Source organism: Tamandua tetradactyla, chromosome 15 (genome assembly GCF_023851605.1).
Source record: "Tamandua tetradactyla isolate mTamTet1 chromosome 15, mTamTet1.pri, whole genome shotgun sequence".
NCBI classification, from domain to species: domain Eukaryota; kingdom Metazoa; phylum Chordata; class Mammalia; order Pilosa; family Myrmecophagidae; genus Tamandua; species Tamandua tetradactyla.
The window spans coordinates 76,651,142-76,673,073 of NC_135341.1; the positions used below are offsets into that span (position 1 = coordinate 76,651,142).

The window sequence follows — 21,932 nt, forward strand, 5'->3', positions numbered from 1 at the left end:
AACCTGAAATAGTGGAATTGTAACCTATAGCAAACTCTACAACTAATTGTTGCAATGTGCTTTGAAATTTATTGCTTTTTTTGTATATATGTTATTTTTCACAGAAAAAAAAAGTTTCTTCTAGCCTCCAGTGTTTTGGAGCAGTTAGAAGGAAAAATATGAAATAGTGGAATGGTAACAAATAACAAACTCTGAAATCTGTTCTGTATCTACTTGTTGAACTGTACTTTGAAAATTGTTGCTTTTTTCTTTTCTTGGTATATATGTTATATTTAACAGTAAAAACATTTAAAAATAAATAATTCCTATTTTCTATCCAAATTTTTAATAAAAAGTAACAATGTTAAGTGGAATATTATGATTTTATATCAATGGTATAGAATTATATTAAGAAATTAGAACAGTGACTGAATGTTGAGTATTACATCCAGGCATTATGTATTACACTTAAGGAATGGATATAAAACAATCTTGGAGTAGATAATGGAAGAAAGCCTGCTAAATTTGTACTGAGTCAACAAAGGAGAAATTTGAAGAACCTTATATCAATATGTGAGGCATTTAATACTTGGCAGTTTCTCTCAATGAAATTACAAAGCCAGTGTGCTAAGCTTTGACTTTGCTTAAATGCTTATAAAAAGGATTTAAGGCACTGGTTTTCAATATTGGCTGAACACTGGATTCATCTACATATTACATATGAAAATTTGGATTTAATTGATATATGGTAGTACTTTAGCATATGGATTGCTTTAAAACTCTATATGTAATTATAATGAGCAGCAAAGTTTGAACCACTAGCTTAGAGGCGTGCCCTACAATCAATCATAGAGGTCAGTCTTCAGCTGAAGGATTCCCTATGCCTTGATTTCACTGAATGTATTGTTATTTTAAGCATGAGAGATACATATCCCTAGATTAGAAAATAAAACCATAAGAAGAGGGATGTTTTGTTCCTCAATGTCTCTCCAAAGCTAGAATAGATAGATACATAGCAATTGCAAAATAAATATTTTGAATGAATATATGATTGCCTTATATTTTTTTTATATCTCCATCTTTTAGTAGATACATGAACACAATAATTCAAAAGATATTGAAAGAATGAAATTACTAAAGCAACTGGAATATATGTTTAAGGCAAAACCAAAATCTTATTATTTACATATATATATGGCTTAATACACACATATATGAATAGATCGAAAGTAGAAAGTATACAAAAGAACAAAAGAGTGCAGCATTTAGCTGTTGGGAATTGATTCACTGAGTTTTCCAAAATTTTTCACATCCTTACCCTAATAAGCAAAGAATTAACCCTAAATAACTAGTACTTTAGCTAATATCCATAAACACATGTGCAGATAAGCTCTTTTCTTTTAAAAAAAGAATTACAGCTTAAACTTGAAGAACACATGTCAGTTTTCAAAATTCAAGTAAATAAAATTCTAGCACAGATCATGACAGCTTTTCCAAATAGTTGCATAAAAGAGAGAAGATTGTTTCTGGTTTAACATTTAGTATCATTTTTTTTTTCACTATTATTTGCTCTTACTTGAGATTCAATAGTTTGTAAGCAATCTCACATTGAAAAAGTTTACCAAACTATTTTGGCACCTCCTTCCACATAATTTACTGATAATCGATTTCCTTCTTAATAGTAGCTGGATTCTTGGATATGGCTTATTTATCATAGTTCCACAAGTATTACATAATTTTTAATTCATTTAACCTCTTAGACTACAATACTTTGGTTTTCTTAAAATCAGCATTGGTTGCTTGATTGTAGGTTTGTCATCTCTGTGGTTGGAAATCTTTTCTTATATACCAAAGGATAGTCCTTCTGCAATGTGTTAGTTTTTTCCTTTTCCCCTTTAGAGGCAAACTCTTTAACAATATTCTCTAAAAGTTTTGCAATTGCAGTTTGAGAGGTAGAAACTTTTTTCATCAAATGCCTGAGCACTTAATCTGCTTACAGTATGAGTAGGTTGGCAAAGAAGCAAGCAGTTCATCTGCAGGATTTTTAATATCCTTTCTTAAGTAGTCAAGATGTTTCTCCTCTGTAAAGTAAGAGGGTACTTGAAGAATTTCCTGGATGACGATCCATTAAGAAAGAAATTAATCTTGCAGCAAGAAGCTCATCAAGAACCACTTCACAGGCACAGCACAGGACACAGCAAGAAAAAGAGTTTATCATCAGTGATCTTGTACCCATTGCATCACGACATTTGGGTTAATCAACATTTTGGCTCATATGTGAAATCATGTGCATTAAAAGCTGAAGCTTTCTACAATTTGGTGGGAGAATAGCAAGGAAAATAATTATAGTGCATTGATGGCAATCCCCTCTAAATGAGGCTGCAACAAACTTTTTGTGCCAGTCAACATAGAAGAAGCTTAAGGAAAAGATTTTTCCGAAGTTTCTATTGTAGTTTTGCAGTCTTTTATTGATTGTGGCTCTAGACACTCCAGGTTCTAGTCACAGCTGTTTGCACACTTGTGCTGCCTTGTCCAAGGTGATTGATATGATTTGGTTTCATGTTAATTTCAGTCATTGATAAATTGATATCGCTATTCTCTCTTGTATTATTTCTTAAAGGAAACTCTGAGAACTACAAAGCTGCTTTGACTTGCACTCCCCACTACACAACTTCTCTTAGTCTTGAACAAAGTAGAGATTGTCTTAAAACCAACACTGCATGGCTTCTGAGTATTTTCCTCTGAATAAAGATTCAGTAGAGATTTTGTTGGGCTTAGAATCTAAAAATGTTTTTTTAGTTTGTATTTCTATGTTCAGAACAGATTGATGGAAGACACTGGAGACTCTTTACTTGAAATCCCTGGCATATCTACAATTCCTTCCAAGGAATGACATTTTGGTTTCACATTAGAAGGTAGAACATGCATACTACTTAAGCCTATTAAATTATGATAACTTCTGTTTCTTAAATTAACTAATTGCATTTTCCTAGCATATCTTTCTTGAAATCCTTGATCATTTATTGGCAGTCTCTCTTTTGTCTTTGTGAAGCAGACTGAGAAGACATTCAGTTGATTTGAAGGAATGCAAAGTGTGTAGGATAAAGATCTTTGAAGACTATGGATCATCCTGGATTTTATGATCTATCTGAAATTGTGATATAATCACAAACCACCAAAATATTCTCTAATAATGCATAATACTCAAAGGTAAGTAAAGGTTCAGGGAGATCTAAAACATAATCTGCAATTGTTCTGAATGCATCTCAGTCAAATCCGACATAAATTGGATTATTCATACAATTACTGGTCAATTTGCTAGGCACTTCATGGCAGATAATACCCAGTGAGGGAGGTCATCTGACTTGTCTTATAGTATAAGTACTCCATGCTTACTTGTATCACTCATATTGTAACACACACAATGAGGAATAACTTGTCTTGGATTTATGGTTTCTTCCAGAGATGGCACACCTAAAATGGTTTGCAGGTAGATCAGAATAACATATCTTCAAACTTCTTCAACATCTTTCTGGCTTATTTTTCTATTATCAGCTGAGTTTTCTTGATCTTCATCAATTATTTCACACTTTATTTTTCTGAGAGAAATGTAATCTGTGCTTTTGGGGAGTCAAAGAGATAAGTCTTATAATTTAAAAAGGTTACATTTATCTTTAGATAAATTCTCCATGCTGGGTTTTTTTTTTCAATTCTGGAAGTCTTTGTGAAAGAGTTTTCAGCAAAGTTGTAGGAAATCTGAATAGGTGATTGTCATCAAGATTTTCTGATCCTCCATCTACCTTTGATATCCTCAATTACTTGATTCTTAAGAAATTTTCTTAACAGTTGGATAGTCTGTTGCCCTGTAACCTCAGGACCAGAACTGTTATCATTTCTTAATAGATCATAAAAGCAATCCACTGCTTCACCTGCTGTGACAAAATTGCCATACTTTTTAAAAGTATTTCCTGTGTTTCCTTAGAGGCATCTCTGCCCCAAAAAATGTGGTAACTTTCATCTTGGCCCACCAAATTTCACCTTGGTGGGCCAAGATGGACTGGAAGGCCACCCCAATTCTCTATTCTGCCCACTGGACCCAGAGCTTTGCCAGTGCATGGTGCCATACATGGTTACTTAAGAAAGTAACTTGCAGCTACCATGGCTCCTGCAGCAGCTCCAGGCTTAATCTATTCTTGATATTTCATATACGTGTACTCATATAATATGTGATCTTTGTTTTTGGATTTTTTCACTTCGCATAACATTTGGGAATTTCATCCATATTGTAGCATGTGTCAGTACCTCCTTCCTTTTTATGGCCAAATAATATTCCATTACATGGATATACCACAATTTGTTTGTCCATTCATCTGTAGAAGGACATTTGGGTTGTCTCCACCTTTTAGTGCTGTTATGAACATGTATATACATATACTTGATTTAAATTCTCTGAGGTATATACCTAGGAGTGGAATTCTGGGTTATATGATAATTCTTTGTTTAACTTTTTGAGGAACCATAAGACTGTTTTCCATAAGAGCTAAACCATTTTGCATTCCCAGCATCAACGTACGAGAGTTCCAAGTTTTCCAGGTCCTCACCAACACTTGCTAGTTTCTGCTTTTTGTTGTTATTGTTTTTGTTATTTGCTGTCCTAGTGAGTGTGAAGCGAAAGTGCTTTTTAAAAAAACTGTAAAACTCCATAAAAGTTTAATATATTTATTTTTATTATTGTTGTTATGAATATCAATAGTAAAAAACAGAACTTGATCCTGTTTTCTTTTTCATTTTTTCTAATTTGTGGTTTTGCTGTATCTTATTTCTCATAATTAGCCATCTAAATCTTTTTTGAAATAAAGTGAGAGCTGAGATAATCATAGTTAGATAGGTTGACAAGTAGAGTAGATGGATGGATGACAGATAATTTATAGAGTTAAAAGAATGCATTAAATAGAAGTTTCAGAACCATAGCTGGATTCTGCATCTTCTTGTATCTGGCATCTACTAGGCCATAGTCTCAACAGCCAATTGCACATAGTAGACATTTTTTAAGACCAATATTGTATATTTTTAAAGAGAATTCTATGCTCTTGTACCTAGTACCTGGTACTAGGTACATGGTGAAAGCGGTTAAGTACAGACTGTAAGTGGCAATGCCTTTAGTAATTTATTCATTTATAAACATTTCATGGACATCTATTATGAGTCAGATATGATGTTCAGTACTAAGGAGACAGAAATGTCACCTCCTGTTATTCTTCAACACAGCAGCATGTTTGTTCCTTCCTGACTCTCAGTGCATTCTGTAATTATTTATATATTTTTTGCTTGTGTATCTATTTCCTGGCTCTATTACTAGACCAAAAGCTCCACAAATACTGGGTTCAAATATGCCTTGTTTTTAATTTTGTCCCAGCCTTTTCATGATTGAATAAATGAATGTATGATGTAAAAGTTACATTCTGGCCTTCAAAGAGCACACAGCCTGGTAGAGATATGGCTAAATAGTTAAATAATAAAAGAGCTGTAGGATACAAAAGAGAGAGAAACTGATTAATTCTGTAGAGGCTTGTCAGAGAGGATTCCACGGAGAGGGGTGATATTTGAGACAGGAACTGGTAGAATATGCAGGAGTTGAGAAAGTAGACAGAAGGATATGTGAGGAGCTAATCCAGGTAGAGGAAAAACTGTATGCAAAGGCATGAATATGATAAAACTTGGCATGTGAGACAAACCACTTAGTAGTTGATATGCCCAGGCCTAGGAGAGGTAGGAGTAGCAAGAGATGAGGCTAGAAAAGCATACTGGGACTGGAGGGTGGAGGGTATTGGATGCCATGTCATGGGTTTAAACCTTACCCCACATTAATGGGGAGACACTGGAGACCTGGAAGTGACTTCATTAAGATGTAAAAAGATGTCCGTGGTGGCAGGTAGGTGTGGAGAGGGACGTCAAGGAAACCAGATAGAGGATGACTGCAGTCATCCATGTTTAAGAAATGATGAAGTCTTGGACCAAGACTATGACACTGGGAGTCAGAGAAGGTGACAAATTTGAAGAGGTATTTAGAAAAAAGAAAAATCAATGAGACCTATTAACTGAACGAATATAATAAGTTTGTGTGAGGATAGAGTGAGGATTTGTTTTATGTAATATTTGTTATGTGCCATATAAATATTTGTTAAATACTGTTCTAAGAAAATTGTAGGCATTAATTCATTAATGTTAGAAACACAATGACATAGGTACTGTTATTATTCCCATTTTACAGACGGGGAAATCAAAGTGCAAAGAAGTCAAAGTAACTTGCTCAGTGCCACTCAGTTATTAAGTGGCAGAACCTTTATTGGAACCCAGGCAGTCTGACTCCAGTGTCCATGTTCCTGAACATTTAATGAGCAATCTCACAATTGTTTTGACTCCAAGAACAAACTACCTGGGAGCAATTTCAAGAGGTTGAAAGTAATAGTTCAGTTATTGGAAACCTTGAATGATTTTGTCCTTCCTTTGTCTTCTTAGCACTAACAAAATACTCTCCCTTTTCCAATGTTAATGATCTCAATGAATTTCTGAATGTAATCAAAAGGATCTGAGTAGAGAGGCCATTAGTTCTGAACAGATATCAAGAGATGGAGTTGGAGCATAATTTATAGAACTCCATGATAAATGGCAGTAAGTGGGCCCTACTGAAAGGAGAATCTGGGGAAGACCCAGTTATACTTGTGATGGATGGCACCTCTGATAATAACAGAAGCCCATCAGATCATCTCTGCTTGCCAGAAACCCACTTAATACATATTGTGGGTTGTTGTTTTCCTGTAGTTCTTAGGAAAAGCTTCTAACATAAAATGCAATGTAGGTTATTCCCTTTGATAAATCTAAAAGTTAAACCAAATAGACAGAGAGCCACCTTTCAATATGCATATTGTTGGAAGAGAATAGACAACTCTCTCGTCTAACAGACTTTTTTACTCTCTCTTTCATATATTCCCCTTCAAATCTGGCCCAATTCCTCTAAGTCAGGAATAAAGGTTATGGCCTAGTCCCAGCAGGTTGAAGCAAAGCCATCAAGAAGCACAATGGTTAGGGGATATGATTTCTGGGGCCCATTTGAATGGTGGCAAGCAAGCAATCATTCAACACATTCTGAATCTTTGTTGTGTGCCTCCAGCGTTCTGTCCCACGGATAGAATTTGAATCTTAGTGCAATCTCTGTTCTATGATGTTGGCACTATTTTTTAAAAAGTCTGTGAATAGGAGTTATGTACTAGCACTTCCAGGGAATACTAATAGGATAACTGTTTATGTTAGATGATTTAAAATGGAAATCCTTTATTATTTTATGTAAAATTTAAGTGCATTGATTATAAAAATTATAGGTTGTTAATATTAAAACAAAATGTGGCAATGTATGGTTATGAGTAGTTAAGCAGCAACTACAATGTTCTTTCTACAGTTTAGAGTCATAATAGACCCAATTATGGAGGTGGCTGACATGACTTGTAAATCTAAATTCATTGATATCACTGCAAGGGACCACAAAAACATTTTACTCAGTTTTGTTAATGTCTGTTATTTTTCATGGCCAATGTAGTTGATAAATGATTATGTTTTTGCATGTGAAATTTGTTTTGTATTGGTGTTATGGAAGGCTATTGCTTTATTGTCAATTTTTTTATTTGGATATCAAGGGCAACAAATAAGGTTCAGAAAGGAAAAATGAATATCAGTTTTAAATATACAAACAACAACAACCATACCATTTATATTATTATCCATTCATTTATATTAAATGGCCCTTAAGGGTAATGTAAGAATGTAAGTAACTCACTCACCTGTCAGTATTAGATGACCTCACCATCCCCACTCTGATACAGAATGAGAAGTTATAGATTTGCTTTTTGAATGAAGAAATGAATACATTCTCAGCAACATCGCCATCCCTCCTCTATTAAAGAGTATAGGCGATACCCAAAGAATATGTTCAACTCCATTTGATCTTAGTGAAGGCTCATTAGTCTTCTGAACTCAGAAATGCTCTACTACAACCATTTGAGGATCTGACATTTGACTTGGGATCTCAGAAGATCTGCATTAACAATAATCATGGACATTTGTTTACATATGTGCCTTGATTTGCAGCCCAATAAAAATAGAAATATCAGAAATATTAAGTGACTTTCATTTCCTTTCTATCTGCCTGGTGTGTCTGCTATTTTTAGCCAGACTGGCCAGGCTTCATTTGCTAGTAACTCCGAATTTTGAAATTGGCTTTCTATATTCCCTTGGCAGTAATTCAGCCCATTTCTAGAGGGATGAGCACCTGAGAATGCAATAAGAAAAATAATAATTGCACTATATATTAAGCCTTCATTATGCATATGCCAGGCACTATGATGTGTTTTACAAGTGTTATTTCAAATAATCCCCAGAATCACCCTGGAACATAAGAGAGATCATTTTCATTGTACAACTGTCATGGGTCTGATGTGCTATGTGTGCCATTTCACTAAATCCTTAAAACAGTTCTGTTATATGTCTCATTTTACTAATGAGGAAATTGAGGTTCAGAAAGATTAGACACCTTTGCTGGTTACTCGACTAGAAAGTGACAAAGCTGGGATTCAAACTCAGGCCCTACTCCAATATCTATGTTATTATTTTTAATCCTCTTTAGACTTCCCCTTTGAATCATCTGAATTAGATTTCTGTTTGTACAGCTGATCTTTTGTAGGCTTGTTTTCTTAAGTTTTTATATATCTTGTCCCTTTCATGCTGTCCATTAGTCATGAAGATGGCGAGGCAAACATTCAGAGTTCTGGGTCTTTGGGGAAAATTTAGGTATTTGATTTGCTTCTGAGAGAGACAGTCTTGTCAAGACTTGTGACTATTTAAATAATTGTAATTATAAAAATCCTTATATCATAACTGATATAAGGGACTGGCCAAATGGACTTGAACATAAAAATGGAACTTCATTAACACCATGTGAGAAAAGATAGAGATGGAGAGAGAGAAGGCTGCAACAAGGTAGTGAAATATGTCAAACTCTCCCTGAAGGACTCTCTTACCTAAAATAAACAAAAGGAGACCAGACATGATATCGCTGTGATTGTTTTATGACATTAGGATATCAATAATAATGTTTAGTAACTGGTTTTTTGTAAGTCTTCATATTTGAGGCTTTTATATGACTTAGTAAAATGATTCCATAATCTTCCTCTTCTCTCTCTTTTTACCCCCCCCCCATTATTACTTTTGTAATTTTCATAAAGGAGAAAAAGAATGTGAGAAACACCATGCTGCCCTCTTTTCTTGATGTCGTGGAGAAAAGACCCAAGTTTAACTTACCACTTATTAGAGAATGTATTATACATTAGCTTTCTCCCTCTGATTTGAGTATTACACATAGATTTCTAAAAGTTCAAGCCAGGAATGTACTCATGTTACATGAAAGAGTGACTATAATTGTTATTATACTGGTCTTGGGAAAGCTGAGACCTCTTCATAGTTTACATCTAGTTTGTAGTTTGTAATTTTGTTTCTCTTTGTCTTTGGGAGAGTTGATCAGAAGAAATAAATTAGTAAGTCTCTTGTTGAAATTTTTTGTCTTCCTCTTCAAAAATTGATTTTGAAATTACATTGAACTGCACAGACTGTAATATGTTTATTACTGGATCATTTGCAAACTGCAAACTTTTCACCCTGGCAGAATAGAGCTATCTTGGCATGTTTTCAGTTATTTGCAGACTCGAAAATGCTACACTACTGAGAGAATGAGATGGCATACATGAAAACATCCAGCATACAGCCTTGCTCCTGCTAGATGCTCAGCACATATCAAATGCTGATAATAGGCACATTGCATCCAAATACTGCTATGCTGCTGGTGAATTTTCTCTTGTGCTATTGTGGCTGAAAAAACTAATCCAGGAACCACACAACACAATCCCTTGCTCTGCCCATTTCATGCTTTTTAAAAACAATCCTACTTCTCAAAACTCCTAAGGAGAGAAGGCACTGCTTGTTTGTTTTGTTTTTTCTTTAAATATTTTTATTGAGAAATATCCACACATAGCCCAACCATATTATACAAACAATGGTTCACAATATCATCACATAGTTGTGTATTCATCACCATGACCATTTTTGCATCACTTCAGAAAAAGAAATAAAAAGAAAAAAAAAGAACTCATACAACCCATACCTCTTACTCTTCCCTCTCACTGACCCACAGTATTTCACTACTCATTTTTTACTCTTTATCTCCCCTTATAATTTAATTTTTTTAATCCTTTTTTTCCCTTAACTAATCTGTCCATACCCTGTATAAAAGGAACATTGGCACAGGGTTTTCATAATCCCAGCCACACTGTAAAAGCTATTTAGTTATCCAGTCATCTTCAAGAATTAAGGCTACTGACACACAGTTCAACAGTTTCAGGTACTTCCCTCCAGCCACTCCAACACACCATGAACTAAAAAGGGATATTAATATAATGCATAAGAATAGTCTCCAGGATAACCGCTTGACTCTGTTTGAAATCTCTCAGCCAGTGAGACTTTACTTTGTCTCATTTCTCTCTCCTTTTTGGTCAAGAAGACTTTCTCATTCCCATGATGCCAGCTCATCCCCGGGAACACTGTTTCCTTTTCAAAACTCTCATTAGTCATACTTTACAGAAAAATGATTTATCTCCTTCCCCAAATCATCATGAACTTTAAAAACATTAGGATACTACAAATGTTTCTTGGGTTTTTGTTTTGTTTCATTAAAAAAAGCAGTAATTGAAAATCTGGGTCTTATAAAAGATGGATAAGTATAAAATGTTAAGTATTTTAATCCATCTGAATTGTTCTTTTATATATACCTGATTTTTAGCAAATTGAAAAGAGCAAAGCACAGCACAGCGATTATCAATAGTGACTTTGATAGTCAGACCATGACAAAATAACCTCAATGCTGTTTTCTCCAGAGAAATCAAAGGGCCAAGGTCCTCTGGCCTGCTGGGGACCAATTCCTGCTTTCTCCCTGGCAGGCCACCCCTCTGCCCTTGCAGGACTCCAAGACGAAGTGACAGGATACAGGCAAACAGAATGTCAACTGCAAGCTGTTAGAACTAACGAGAAAGCAGAAGGGCAGCTAGGAAATGACGCTCCCTTAGAGCCCCAAACCAGCACACTTTGAGCCAGACTGAAGTACTGGTGTGAAAACAGGTGAGACGTGTAGACAGGTGAGACATGTTTCCTGCCAATGAGGGATCTCCTAGGTCCCTGAAGAGACTGTACAATTGTGAAGAGGAGTGAAAATCCCAGGAGTGGGATACTGCACTGGCTTCTCTACAACTCACAAGCTCCATTTCTCAAAGCCCAGCAAGAGGTGGCTCCTATTCCGAGCGGAATAAGCCGGCAAGAACCCTGACCCCCTGGGCCCCACCTCCCCTGAACCCCTGGTCTATATCCTCTGGACTCCTACGGCCTCCCTCCACCTCCCTAGCCCCTCAGTGGCTGATGGAACGTTTTAACAGTAGATTATGAAGGGAGCGTTTTAATAAGGAGAGAACTTTAAGCTGTGAGGATTGTTCGAGAAGTAAATTTAGAAGAATAATTTTTAGTACATTTGCTCATGTGGTCTCTCTGCCTGAAGGTCATTTATGAACTTCCAGGTGACTCCAAATCCCAACAGGTAAAAATAGACGAGCAAAAATATAGCTCTGACTCACTGCTATATACCCAGAACTTAGAACAGTGCCTAAAATGGACATCCTTCTCCCCTTCCTATTTTCTTTCTTGGTTAATAGCTTCACCACCAAAGTCATCACTGACTCCACTTTCTCCTTCAGTCCCTACACCCAGTGGGTGGATGTCCCTACATCTATCAATTCAGCCTATAATATGTCTGGAGAATTCATTCCCTTATCCTGTCTTAATGTCCATGAACAAATATATTTATTTGAAGAACAGAATGTGGAACTCCTCAAGACCAGGAGGAATGGAAACGATAAAAGATAGAGAGTCCCTGGGAGAAAGCCCTCCTATAGTGTCTCCTGCATAATAGAATAGAACCTTAAGCAGCCAGAGATTTTAGAAAACCACCAAGAACAAACTATCTTGAGCAGCCTTCCTCAAGGTAAGTACCATGAAACCACAGTTCTTTGGGATAGAGATATTGGAAAAAAAGGCATATGGTAAAAATAAGTTTGGGGGGTTTGAGGATAGATAATTTTAAGTCTAGGATTTCTTACAGTTTTGCCTACATGGATTATGAAACTGTAAGGTGGGGGTGGGCATTGGCATAAATTTCCTAAGCTTACATGACAATAGAGTCCCTTTCCCCAAACTAGGTTGAGAAATCCTAGAAGGGAGAGTGCTTGACTCATCCAGGAACTGAAAGAAGCTCAGATGTCAGAACATAGATTACACAGATCATAGAAGTGAGACTGAGGGGGAAGTTAAGTCAGATCGTGAGAGGCCTCTTAAAACATGTGGTGAAATTGAGACTTTATCCTAATGTCAATGAGAAACCATTGAAGAATCAAACTGAGAAAGCCTCAAATAACATAGCTATTTCAAGAAATAAAAAATCATACTTGACGCAGAAATGATGGCCACCACTGATGTTGCAAAATAGCAGATGAGCAGACAGAGTAACTAAGGATCATACATTTATTTCACCATCAATGAAACTTATCCCACTATATCTTTTTTTTGGGGGGGAGTGTCTTTTTATTGTGAAAAATAACCTATACAAAAAAGTAACATTCAAAGCACACTGAAAAAAATTAGCTATAGAATAGATTTCAGAGTTTAGTGTGGGTTACAATTCCATAATTTTAGGTTTTTCCTTCTACCTGCTCCAAGACACTGGAGACTAAAAGAAATATTAATATGATAATTCAACAGTCATACTTATTTGTTAAATCCTTATCTTCTCTGTTATAACTCTACCTTCTCCTTTGATCTTTCTCCCAATCTTTTGGGATTTTAGGGCTATGCCCATTCTAACTTTTTCATGTTGGAAAGGGTGTCAATAGTATGGGGTTGGGGGATGGAATTAGCTGATATTTGGAGACGCTGGCCCCTCTGGGTTTCAGGACTTATCTGGCCTAAGATCCTATCTGGAGGTTGTTTTCTGGAAAGTAATCATAATGCATGGAACCTTTATAGAATCTCAGATGAAGCCCTAGATGTTCTTTAGGGTTGGCAGGAATTGTTTTGGTTGGGGTTTGGCAAACCGTGGTAAATAGCAATATCTAGATGAAGCTTGCATAAGGGTAGTCTCTCAACTCTATTTGAACTCTCTCAGCTACTGTACTTTATTCATTGTAATTCTTTTCCCGCTTTTGGTCAGGAAGGCATTGCTGATCCCATGGTGCCAGGGCCAGGCTCATTCCTGGGAGTCATATCCCATGTTGCCAGGGAGACTCTCACCTCTGGATGTCATGTCCCACATGAGGGGAAGGAAACAATTTTACTTGCTGAGTTGGGCTTAGAGAGAGAGAGACCACATCTGAGCAACAAAAAGAGGTCCTCTGGAGGTAACTCTTAGGCATGGCTATAGGTAGGCTTAGATTCTCCACTATATAAATAAGCTTCACAAGAGCATGCCTGAAGATCAAGGGCTTGGCCTATTGACTTGGAAACTTATCCTGTTATATCTTAATAAATATTTTACTCTACTAGGAATTTTTGTAAAAAAAAGTGACTAGAAGGTTCAGTTTATATCTTTATAATAATCATGTATAAATTATACATAATTATTTTGCATTATAATAAAATCAATATCTTAAAATGTTTTGTAAAATTATTTTAACAACTCTTTTAGAGGATAAGAATTTATATTTAGAATAAGTATGTTACCATCCAACAGTATTTCCACTTGCAGATTTTTAATGTGAGAATGTGTATTCCTCCATTTTTAGAATTTAAATTAAGAGATCATTGCTAACTTTAGAAAAGTTTCTTGCTTTAAAGGGAAAAAATATTTAACAAAAAAATCTCTGATGTTTTAATTATTAGTAAACTTCACAGAGGAGGGTGGCAGAAAAACTTTAAGCTAAAGAATCAATTGAAGATTAGTGAGAAATGAAGAAAATGCATTGTCCAAGTGATGACAATGAGGAAAATTCACTAAATTTTACTATGCGTGATATTTCAGGAAAATATCTGTTCTATAAAGAGGAGGACACTGTTGCCTAGGGTGTTTATGAATGTTATTTTAAAATAAACCGTCAATAATATTATTTTGGCTGAAATGTAGTCTCCTCATTAAATACCTCATAGCAGGTATTTAAATGTTCCCATTTATGGGTACTGATGGGCCCATTGATGAATTCTCTTTGATCCTCCCAAAAATTATGAAATAGGTGTTATTTTCTTTTTATTTTACTGATAAGAAAACTGAGGTTCAGAAAGATTTGGTGGCTTCCCTGTCATGCCATGGCCACAGAGAGCAGAGCTGGGATTTAAGCACATCTCCATCTATGGGACCCCATTGTTCCCACTATCACACACTACCTTCCTTTTAGAGATTCCTCCTTTAGTGGCTACTAATGGCCTCTTCCCACTCCCCACACTCTTTGCCAAGGCCCTAAGTCATGGCATCTAACGAGGCAGTTGAAGCACAGCCATTAGGATCACGGGCTCTGAGACTACATTGTCCAGGCTGGAATCCTGAGTTCTCATGTGTTAGCTACATGGTCTTTGGAAAGTTGCTTAATCTTTCTGCGTCTCAGTTTCCAGTTCCTGTAAACTGTAAAATCAGAAATTATAATAGTATATTCATAGAGTTGCTACTAGGATGAAATGAATTAGTATAAACAAAGGGTTTTAAAGAATGTGAGTATTCAACAAATATAAACTCTTATTATACTCATGTTAATTTAATTCAGCCTACGTCTTGCTGGTACTGGCATAGTTGCTGAAGACAGACATATGGAAGAAATCTTGCCTTCAAAGGGCTTGTGGTCTAAGATTATGACTTTCACAATTTTTTGACTGTGGCACATATTAATGTTTTGGTTATTTCTAGATGCCTTCAAGGTTTTCTCTTTATCTTTGGATTTCAGCAATTATTATTTTTTGTATGCTGTATGGTGGGGGTCACATTTCATTCTTTTTCCATGTGATTATCCTGTTATTGCATCATCATTTGTTGAATTTTTTTCTTGGGTTGGGGAGAGTGCACAGGCTGGAAATTGAACCCGCCTCTGCTACATGGCAGGTGAGAATTCTACCACTGAACTATCCTTGGACCCCCGACTTCAGCAATTTGACACTACTTAAATGTGTGTATTCTTTTTCTTTTGTTCTCTTTCTTTTTCCTAATATTTCTTTCATTCTTTCTTTCTTTATTGCTATTTATTCTTTTTAATTGATACTCTTTTTGAGCATCTCTGAGCTTTTGGATTTGTGGCTTTTTGTATTTAATTTTGTAAAATTCTCATTCATCAACTTTTCAAATATTTCTATTTCTCTCTCTTCTCTCTTCCCTTCTGGGCCTCCAAGTTACATGTATGTTAGATCATTTTATATTATTCCATAGCTCTTAGATACCCTGTTTTTTTGGGGTTTTTTTGTTTATTTTTATTTCCCCACTCTCCTTTTTTCTTTATATAATTTCAGTTTCAAAAGTTTCTATTGACTTACCTCTAAGTTCACTACTTCTTTCCTTGGCTGTGTCTAGAATGGCAATGAGCCCTTCAAAGGAAATTTTCATCTCTGACACTGTTATTGCTAGCATTTTTTCCACTTCACTATTTTTGTATAATTTGCATCTCTCTGCTGAAATCCTCATCTGTACATGCATTTGGCCATCTTTTCATCTAGAACTTTTAACATATTAATTATAGTTATTTTAAAGTCCTTGTCTGATAGTTCTAACATCTGGGCCATCTCTGAGTCTGGTTCTGTTAATTGCTTTATCTCTTACCATTAGATTGGTTTTATTTTTTACCTTGTTTTTTTGTCTTGTGTTTTAGTTTCCTAGGCTAGTTAAAGCAATATACCATAAAATGGTTTGGCTTGAATGATGGAAATTTATTTGCTTACAGTTAGAGCCTGGGAAAATGTCCAAATTATGGCATCATCAAGGCAATGTTTTCTTTCCAAAGACCAGCTACTAGCAATTCTTGGGTCCTCTGCCACACGGCAAGGTACATGGAGGCATGTCCTGATCTCTCCCTTCTCTTTTTGGTTTCACTGATTTTAGCATCTTGCATCTGTGACTTTCTCTTTCTCTTTCTCTGTATTCATCCTATTTATAAAAGACTCCAGTAAAAGGATTAAGACCCAACCTGGGCCATGCCTTAACTGAAGTAACCTCATCAAAAGGTCCTACTTAAAATAGGTTTATACCCACAGGAATGGATTAGCTTCAAGAACATGATTTTCTGGGGTACAACCAGTTTCAAACCACCACATCTTATAATTTCTTGTTAAGTGCCATATATTGTATAAAAGGACAGTAGAGACTGAGGTAATGTTTACATCCAAAAACGGGCATACTATTTCTTCTCTTAGGTTGTGAATTTGGGAAGGCTGAGTCAACATACTCAGTAGGTGAACTGAATTGGGGTTTTGTTTCTGCTGTGGTTACTTTAAGTGGACTAAAGATTTCAAATTCCTTCAGTAGGCTGCTGCTATCTTATGCTTAGTTTAGTGGGTGTTGGAGGGGAGGCTGGAGTGCATAAGAGTTCTCTTAGTGTTCCTGTTGTATGCTCACCATCAACTTTTAGGAAGTCTGCACCGCAGAGAGAGTCCTTATCTGTGGTCTTGCCATTACTCCAGCAGTAGACATCTTTTGCTTGTTATTTGGTGTGACATTCATGGTGGGGTAGGAGGGAGTTCTTGGTTCTCTTGGTTTAGCTTTGGTCTTAGGTAAGCCTTTATGCACCTGGACCTTTGGGGGGTGGGATTTATTCAGCATTCCTGTCCCTTCCTCCTGTGGCAGACAAATTCTTCCTTGTATCTTTAGATATCTTCAGTGGGAAAAGTTTCCTGCCCCTCCTTGAGTATCAGACGTCTGCTTTGTATCACTGTAAGATCTTTGATCTCAGTGAGTTTTCTGCCACTCTCAAAGGATATGTGGATTTTGCTTCTACTCTTCCCTCAGCAGAAGTATATCTTTTTCTGGAACAAATGTTGGGATGATTTTCTACCCCCTCTCACAGTGGTACTAAGTGTTGCTTGGTATTCAGAAGTCATGCTATGAGCGACTGAAGGATAGGGTGTTCCCTCAGGGCAGACAAGTATTCATCGTACTCTTCCCTCATCACCACTTTGCCATTGCCTTTCACCAAGATCAAGGGGGTCCCTAACCCACCCTCAGTGTCAGGTAGCTTCTGCTTCACCTTCTTCCACAGAAGCAGTGGATCTTTGCCTGGATCGTGGGGGTGAGAGAGTTTTCTGCCTTTCTCTAGAAGTTTAAGGTTTGCTTTGTGTAAGAGAAAGGTTCAGGCAGTGAGCAACATTTCATTCAGAGAAGGGGCTCTCTTAATTCTCCTTCCCTGAGTTTGATCTTTCTCATGAGCACCTAGTTTAGCCAATGGAAAAGAGTTTTCAAGTAAATGCAAAGTCATGGTTTGGGACTCTCAGGGATTCCAAACTGTCATACTAGCCCATACTTGGCCTTCAATAATTTGTTAGCATTTTCAGTGCTTTCTTCTTACTCCCCTTTTCATGATGGTTACCTATTCCTCTTATGCTCTGCTCAAGGCAGATCAGTTCATGTGTCCTATCTCTCTGCAATGGGACTTTTTGCCTTTTGCACCTAATTTCACCTGGTTGCCTTGAGACCTCATCTCTCTGATGGTTCAAGCAAAGTTAAGATTTTGTAGATTGTCTCAATTTTTCTCATTGTCCAGGTGGGAGTGACATGTTCTCTTTGCTTTCTATATCCTGAGGCTCATGTTAAGAATTACATTTTATATTATAACAAGTGTAAACACAATACATATAACCAAGATAAAAGTTTCAGAATGCAATACTTATCTGATATTTTCTATTCTATTATTTTCTTTTTTTCTTTTCTGGTACTGCAACTGAGAAGTTAGGATTTAAGGGATGATTATGATTACTGAGTCATTACATAGATATTTCTTTTTACTTTCTGGTATAGAGCAGATGGAGGGATATACCTGAAATCTCTGAACTGTAATCCAGCTGCCTTGATATCTGATAATGATTGTGTAGCCTTTATCTTGTGCCCTTGTAATTTTAAAACCTTGTGGCCAACCTTCACTTGTGCCCATTTTATTAATTTTTTTTTTTTTTACTTTAGTGTGTTATGACCACTAAAGACAGCCCCTAAGTTTTATTAATGTAGGGTCTTGGGTCAGCCCAGAAGTAACCCACCCCAATTCAAAAGTCATCTTGATAATCTAAGCTGGATCTAACCAAAATGGGCCCACTTGCCAGCAGAGTAGCTTAGACTTTAACCTTTAAGTTACCTATATCTCATTATAATACTAAAAATCACACCCATCATCATATTAAGGCTGCCATTTTCTTACATACCTTCTGTGACTAAGCATGTAATCAATCTGTGCATACTCAATAATTAGACTACCTCTAATTGCATCACTGGAGCCATTGTGGTCATTATCCTAAAATCTGCCCATCTTTGAATATTGTAAAACTATCAGAATTACTGCAGTTCTGGGGAATGGAATTTTTGACCAACAGGCCATCTGATCTCCTGTTTCACTATTATTCACCTAGTTGTTAACTCTTTCTCTCTTTGAAACCCCAGTGTCTCAGGACTTGGTCATTGAGTGGATTGGGCAAAGAACTCACTGCCTTTGTCTGGTAACAGTATATAATTTTACTTTATTAAAAAATGCTGGCTGTAACACATTAAATTGATTTCCCAATCTACTAATTGGGCCATGTCCTACAGTTCGAAAATCATTGAGCTGCTATAGGAAGCAGAGGTATAGATGTATCTTTAAAATAAACTGTGCTAATTTCCACAACTGAGTATGCCCTTTACCTATATATGATACATATTATATAAACAGGGTTCTTATTTAAAAGCAATATAATCCAACTCTGGATAACGTAAGCTGTAAAATAACTTAATTGAGTATCAGGCAGTTCACAGATTCAACAGGAAGATTAAAGAACTAGCTTCAAAGATGGACAGAATCCAATAGAGCCCAGGAAACTGAGAGCATGTTCAACAGCACACCACAGAATAAGCTAGTTAGGGCATTGCCACTAGCAAAGGTTGTCTACCTTCATTGTTGGACTCTTGCCACTGCCACTGTTAATCTATAAAGAGCTAAAGTCCTGAGTGGGAGTATCAGATTAGCTGAGTCTGTCTCCTGTCTGCTGCTCTCTCTGCCATGGACAGGTAAGAGAAACACCCAACCCCATGGGCTTTCACTTCAGGGTAATTTTCTTTAAAGTGAAAAGATGGTAAAAAAAATTACCATCACACTATAATCATTCTATATTCTTTTAAAAGAGAATTCCTTGATATCCACTGCTTCAGTTACCACTTATACATGCTTGACATAAAATTCATATTTCTAGTTTGAATTCTTCTGAGCTCCAGGCCTGAACATACAATTGCCCAACTGACAACTCCATTTAGATAACTCAGGGTTTCCTCAAATTTGGCATTTCAACGTGTCCATGGATGAGCACATGATCTTCCCCACAAATCTTGCATGTTTGGTATTCCAGTGACCAACATTACCATTTATATATTCGAAAGAGTCATAAAACTTGAAGTCATCTTGAGAACTCTTCCCTCACCATATATTCAGTCCATCATAAGATGTTGTTGATTGATTTCTAGAGCATCTTAGGAATCTAAGCAGCTTTCTCCATCTCAACTATCACCTTCCTTGTCTAAATTACTAACCTATCTCACCAACTACAACCCTCTCTTATCATTCTTGCAGTAGGCTCCTAACACCTCCATCTGCGCTTGTTTTAGCCTCTCTGTTCTGCATTTTCCATATAAGTATTTTAAAAACACAGATCTGCTCTTGTCACTCCCATTGCTTAAAATTATTCAACGGCTTATAAGAACTCCTTACTGGAAGCAGAGAAATTTTTTCCTATCTAGGGATTTTATTATAGGATTGCGTTAAATGTTTTCAACACAGATGAGTACAGGAAGAAAATGTTCACCTAGGATAATTCTCTGAGCAAAAGACTGGCTGCAGTTTAAGGATTTTTTCCCATAGCTTTTCAGAGGGCAGAGTGGAAGATTCTCTAAGAACATGGACAGTCAGTGATCATCAATATCTTTGACATCCATACGTATGATTTTGCACATTATAAAAACCTGTTTCAAACAATTGGCCATAAGTAAGGATTTAATAGTTTGGTTCCCAGAGGTCTCTAGACCAGTTTATAAGCTCCATGAAGTCGGAGATGGTCTGTTTCACTCTCTCAGTCAGTATTAAGGAAGGCAGGGTCTGTTAGCAAAAGGTAAGACATTCTTCTGAGTAGAGGAAGGTAATTTGGTAGTGTAGATGTATGCCAAAAAGAAGCCTCCAATTACATAATCTCTTCCATAGTTCTTTTGGTGGCTTTGAACAGCGTCAACTTAACTAGAATTTCATTTGCCCAAATTTTCTTTCCTATATGGTTCTGAGTTAGAACTGGCCACAGAATAAAATTGCATTAGATTTGGAAGGTGGAAGTGAAGCAGCAAGGTCAGTGTAGGTCACCATGTACTGCTGCAGCTTGCACACATTGTCACTGATCTGCTGCCTCACCTGTTGGCATGGGGCCACAGCCAACTCTGCAGCTCCTTCAGCTCTTCCAAGTCTCAAGCCAGGTGTATATGCAGTAAAATGTAGCAAAAGGTGCTCACATTTTCTGCAGATGACTTGTGTTATCAAGGTTGGAAGTGATAAAGAGATGGATGCAGATTACAGTGTGTCCTCATTCTCCCCTACCTCACATCCAACTTTTCCTCCTTATTACAGGCTCTGCTGACCTGCAAACAGACCTATTGTGAAATACAGAGAGACAACAGCATTCCATAGACTTCTTACCAGTTTCCACAGATGCATAAGTTCAAATCCCTATAACAAATCCCTTATTCCATTTCACTTATAGTGGTTCTGCTTCCCTGATTGGTCCCTGACTGACATATTCCTACTTAATAATGTACACCCAGGGCCTTTTTAAACAATTCAGTTTACTGGGTGGGTCCTATCCAGAGCCAAATTACCAGTTCAGGAGGTCAGTTTCAGAGGTAAGGTCATACTTGAGCAGTAAGTATAGTATAGTAGTAGTAAAGAGCATAGCCTCAAATGTCAAGAAGATCCAGGTTTAAATTCCAGATCAGCTACCTCCTGAGTGAACTTGGGCTTGTTCCTTAACATCCATCAGATTTAATTCTCTCATTTGTAAAATAGAGACAATAACATTTACCTCACATGGCTATTATAAGAGTCAAATGAACAAAGGTACTTAGCATAGTAAGGGCACAAAGCAATCATTCAACTAATTAAAACTATTGTTTAATCAATACAAATTACCTGGGAATTTTTCTATCTAGGAATAAAGAGATGTCATCTTTTGTTGGATGGTAAATTAGAAACATTAGCCAAGTTTTCCACTAGTGTATCTCTTTAAAAAATATCCTCATATCTTTAGAACAGCACAAAGGTCAAGTAACTTTTTCTTGGCTTTTGTTATCACTTAGGAAAGAGTTCTCTGAGGAAACACTGTAGAGAAGGGGATGGGAAGACAGTGCAGAGCAGAGGAGGTGAAATATGAAGTAACCTGTTTTCATTGGTGACAAATATAGTTGATAAAATGGAAACAAAACCTGAGAAGCATATAATACCATTACCCAAATAATTTCTTATACTGTCACATGACAGATGAGGCTTGGAATCAAATTCTATGAAAGATGAATCCATCTCACCTATTGGATTTGTTGCCCCAAATGGGGAAAGATTTCCACAGACCTGGCCTGTTGG

At 36.6% G+C, this 21,932-nt stretch overlaps 1 pseudogene; it reads right to left on the reverse strand.

Moving 5' to 3' along the window:
* Positions 1 to 1,676: 1,676 nt before the first annotated feature.
* Positions 1,677 to 3,997, reverse strand: LOC143656867 (DEP domain-containing protein 1A-like; annotated as a pseudogene).
* Between the last annotated feature and the right edge of the window lie 17,935 nt (positions 3,998 to 21,932).